The following is a 5215-nucleotide window of genomic DNA, read 5'->3' as shown; positions in this document are numbered from 1 at the left end:
TATACATTAAATAGAACGGCATAAAATGGAGGGAATACTGCTTGAGTAAAGAAAAGGTAAATAAGTTAACAATAGGGATTAAGAGGTTAGAGAAAGCGGGGTGAACCAAAAATCGGTACTAATAGACAATAAAAACATTAACTTAGACTAGGGATAATTTATGGACCACAAGAGTCAAAGACATCACAAGAAGATATTAGTAAAATGTTGAAATAATGAGGAAGAGATAATAAAAAGCAAATCAGCAAGACCAAATGTGTCTAATAATAGGAGATTTTAATGTTAAAGTAGGTGAAACCATTCCGGGGAATAATAAAGAAATTTCAAAGGGGGGGAAAAAGCTTCTAGACATGCGTCAAAAATAAATATAAATTATAGCTAATTGCGACCAAAAATGTGAAGCGGATATGGAACAAGCGCGTCCAGGGGGTTCAAGAAATCGCATAATACTATTGTGATTCATAGATAGGGAACTAGAAACTAAAATAACAAAGATGAAGATACGATGAAGGATAGGTTTTGGCGATGTGTAGGTATGAAATAGAGAAGGAAAAGCAGATAGCAAGTATAGTGATCACAATGTAGTAGAGGTTAAATCATTTAACTTCTCAAAGAACAGACGAAAGTAACGAACCAAGCCCAAAAAAATCAATCTTAATATTAAGGAATAAAAAAGCGACTCGACCGAATGGAAAAAAGCAACAAATATGTGAATTAGCCCAAAATATGGGAAGAAACCGGTAACTTCAAAGAATTATATACTAAATGGAATAATATTATAAAACACAAAATATCAGAGAGTTTTATCAAGACGTCAGAAAGGGGAGGTACACGGATAAGCAAGGAAATGAAGCAGCTATTTGACACTAAACGACGATTAAAAAAAAGTTTGAGTAAAGCCAAACAAGACAAAAATTATCAATTGAGCGATACGACAGAAGAAAGAATAAGACTAATAACAATAATCGATAGGAATACATGTTACTAAAAGGAAACGAAAAAATAAACTGCTGAAAACAATTAGAAGAACTAAAGAACAAAGGTAGGCCATACAAGCTCCGAGTGATTTGGAAAATACGAAAAAGGCTATTACCTGAGTAAAGAAAGTAATAAGCATGCATCCGGTCATAAAGAGAAATTGCCCAGATATAAAGTAGAGGAGGTGCGACCAAATAAACACAGAATATGTGGAATATTTTAAAGAGGCTAGCATTAGAAAAACCATAAAAAAATGAGAAGACCGTGAAAATTTATGAATTCAGTAGAAAAAACATTTAAAGATCAAGAACTATAAACAACAAGAATTACGAGAAGAGGATATAACCGACAACGAAATCAGCAAGACAATTATGATCCTTAAGGGTAATAAAGGCAAGAGATAACAAGGGATGTGTACGCAAATTCAATGACTTTGAGGAAATGCATGTGAGGGTAAATCGATAAAAGATCATAGTAAACTCCTATCTCAATGGCTTGAACGCAATACACAAAGCAATGCATAAAATGATAATTAAAACAGTCTATAAAGGAAGGGGCTATACGTGACTTAAAAAATATCAAGAGGAATCTTCCTTACAAATATGATAAGTAAAATAATTGAGAACTAATCTGGCCAAAGAAAGCGAAAATTATGGACACTAGCCCAAAACACAAGTGGGGGGAGAAGGACTTTAGCCACAACGGACGCATTTAATTTGTACTAAGAGGCATAATTGATAAACACAGGGACAAAAAAAAAAATTCACATTCTTATTCGGGAGTATCCAAAAAGTTTCTGATTGTCTATGTTAAAAAACGCAATGGTAGAATTATGGTAATAGAGGACTGAAGGAACAGTGCTGGGAACTAATCTTTAAAATGAACGAAAAAGCAATAATCAATTTAAGATACACCAGGTAGGAAAAATCGGATAATTTCATAACAAAAGAAATAGTAAACAAGGAACGATATTAGGACCCCAGTACATATGCTGCATGACTTGAGCTGGTTTAAATTCTCTAAATAATGTGAAAGTACATGTATTAGTGCACACATAGAAATCGGACGTTACGTTTAAATATGGATGATATTTAGGAATAGGAGATACAAAACAATTACAAAGAATTGCTCAGGCATGTCATAGATTAGCACAATTCAAAAAGACTTAGAATTTAATTTAACAAACAAATACCAAATGGTCATGAAATTTTCTCAATAAAGCAAAGGATAGAGCAAAGGATATATTATTAGGAAATCAGCGTACTCAAAAAAATGCACTAAATATACATATCTACAGGCGATCTATTTAATGACAAAGGGGGGTTAAGACATGATCAAAAGGCACGGAACCGATTAAATGTAGATTCATTGATAAGAGAAATAGTTTTCAGGCGCAGCAGGAGGCAGCAAAATTATGGTAACCATACATAGAAGGCAAGGTCCAAATTATACTGAATGTACGTTAATACCTGTCGTTCCTGAACAACCAGTGCAAACGTGACCAACATAACTAAGGAAGAATTTAAAATGTTAGAGACTTTCACAAATCGTAATGTCTACGTAAAATATAAAAGCCATAGCAAAAACACCATGAAAAGCAATTAAGGATAGAGTTGCGGAATTTTACCGAATAAACTGATTAATAGCCATAACAAAAATATGCTACTTCAAATATATAATTAATTGGAAAACAATAGATTAATGAGAGAAGATTTTTATAGCAACAGAGTCAAAAAGGAAGGCAAGAAACTGCGGAAATCGAAATCCAACATAATACTAGCAGGAATACGAATTAGAATATCATTTACAGGCCATAGCGATTAAAGCAAAAGAACCTGGAAAAAAAAAGTCTAAAGATGCAATACTAAACGAGTTAATTAAAAGGAGAAAATTGAAACTCGAGGCCAAAAAAAATGAACATGATAAACATTGAAACATACGGACTGAAGGAGATATTTATGAAAGTACTTATCATTTAACGATTCGTGTTTTGCATTTTAATGCAAAACTTGCATGATTGACCTAAAAGGATACTTTAAAAATAATTTTAGCGAGATAAGTGTAATAGATGTAATAACGTATATGAAAGAGATTGTTATGGAACATTTATATAATTGTGATAGTTATGAAAAATATAAGGGGGCGACAAGAAATAGATAACTGGAAAAGGACAACCTGGACTATTAAAACCTGAATTAGATATGTACGAAAATTTCTGCTCGATCCGTGACACTAACATGTAGAAAATTAGAGCGGCCGCTTTACCCCTTTGTTTTCTAGATAAACCCGCAGCTGCGTTGATTCGAGTGCCTTGTGAAATACAAGAGAGGAACCAGATACCAAAGATACAAAATACTGTTCAAGTATGTTGTAATGTTGAGTGTAGTAACGACCATGCAATTATGGTGTTTATGGGTACACAGTCACTTTATTCAGAATTTCTAACCTCGAACAGTAACAGTAACAGTAACCCTAGGTTAGCCTACGTCAAATTTACGTACAGTATTCAGTAAGACTAGACTAGGGGCCCTAAGCCTCAGACTCGGAGCAAACGATGGATGCTGTTCAAATTACATGCGTCAGCGCTCCGTTTTTTACATAATGAGAAATTTATTGCCCCGTTACAACCGTCACATGAATGTGGTGAATAGATAAATCAAATGCCTACCTTCTAAGGCTTCACCAATGAATGATATGATCAAGCAAAACACTTGCGTCTTTTATTAAAACCTGAATTAGATTATGTACGGAAAATTCTGTCGATCCGTGACACTAACATGTAGAAAATTAGAGGCGGCGTTTACCCCTTTGTTTTCTAGATGAACCCCGCACTCGTTGATTCGGGTGCCTTGTGAAATACAAGAGAGGGAACCAGATACAAAGATACAAAATACTGTTCAAGTATGTTGTAATGTTGAGTGTAGTAACGACCATGCAATTATGGGTGTTATGGGTACACAGTCACTTTATTCAGAATTTCTAACACTAACAGTAACAGTAACAGTAACCCTAAGGTTAGCCTACGTCAAAATTTACGTACAGTATTCAGTAAGACTAGACTAGGGGTCAAAGTAGTGTTTACACACCCATGTCGTGAGTTTGGTTAGTGTTAGGGTTAGGGTTAGGGTTAGGGTTTTTAAACCTGGGGTTGTCAAATAGGATTTGGCCAGACTAGGGGCCCTAAGCCTCAGACTCGGAGCAAACGATGGATGCTGTTTCCAAATTACATGCTTCAGCGTCCGTTTTTTACATAATGAGAAAATTTATTGCCCCGTTACAACCGTCAACATGAAATGTGGTGAATTAGATAATCAAATGCCTACCTTCTAAGGCTTCACCAATGAATGAATGATCAAGCAAAACACTTGCGTCTTTGTGTCCCTCGTCGCTACAAGGAATGGCCGAATTTCCGGTTCAGTATCGGTGGTTCCGGTTCTCGCAAAACCTCGCGCTGAAATAATATTATTCCTGAAGGTTGTGGGGAATAACTCAAAGTCAAACTGCATGCAGTGCACCTTCGTACTCAGGATACGAGGTGAGATTGAGCCGTAGGGTGAGCTCGTAGATCGTAGATTGTAGATTGAGCCATAGAAATAGAAGTAGAACGCTCATGAGTCATACCCAGGCACAGTTCCTGACAGTTTCTGACAACTGTCACGTGACCAGCGCCATATTGGTGCAGTTTCTCTGCTTAGCGCATCAGTCATCACTACTTAGTACTCTGTCTGTGTCACTAGTAAAGCTTGACCCCCCTTAAACAAATTTTAATACCTAATGAAAGAAAATATGATAAGAAAGTAGTACTAGTAGTTGAATGCCTAATTATGACATAACAAGACTAACAATGTACGGGGGAAGGGGGGACACTTTTTAGGTCGGGTTCATTATGAATGTAAATATGTGTCATAAAAATGTGTCATTTATTGAATATGTTGGGTCAGGGGCATAAATCTGTACCGAGGAGTGGGGGGATGATCGGCAATAGCCGCGGGCGAAATTATTCTTGGCTGCCGCAGGCAGGTCCGTGTGCCGTAAGCATGCTAGTGCTAGGGGGGTCTGGGGGCATGCCCCCATAAAATTGAAATATTTAAGCCATTTTCCTGCAATCTGAGGCATACTGTGGGCCATATTCTCATGTCTGATGACACTATCTCAACCCTAGACTCAACCCTACAAGTTAGGATTCAAAACACTTTTCATGACTTTTCAGAGAGGGTACACAGTAATTAGGTTACTA

The 5215-nt window shown here is 36.3% G+C and overlaps 1 protein-coding gene across 2 annotated transcripts in view; it reads right to left on the bottom strand.

The window, feature by feature from the left end:
- Nucleotides 1-4405, bottom strand: part of LOC106806533 (zinc finger protein 239-like) — a 15865-nt gene extending 11460 nt beyond the window's left edge. Inside the window, exon 1 of one of the 2 annotated variants that reach the window (XM_014808507.1) lies at nt 4302-4405. The gene's annotated coding sequence lies outside the window, so the exon portion shown is untranslated. Of the gene's footprint in view, nt 1-3646; nt 3673-4301 lie in introns of those variants that run through there. The other variant, XM_014808508.1, reaches the window with a different exon arrangement.
- Between the last annotated feature and the right edge of the window lie 810 nt (nt 4406-5215).

The sequence above is a fragment of the Priapulus caudatus genome, unplaced genomic scaffold (assembly GCF_000485595.1).
Source record: "Priapulus caudatus unplaced genomic scaffold, Priapulus_caudatus-5.0.1 Scaffold166, whole genome shotgun sequence".
NCBI classification, from domain to species: Eukaryota; Metazoa; Priapulida; class Priapulimorpha; order Priapulimorphida; family Priapulidae; genus Priapulus; species Priapulus caudatus.
The sequence above is the reverse complement of the archived record's forward strand: the minus strand, read 5'-3'. Positions and strand labels throughout refer to the sequence as shown.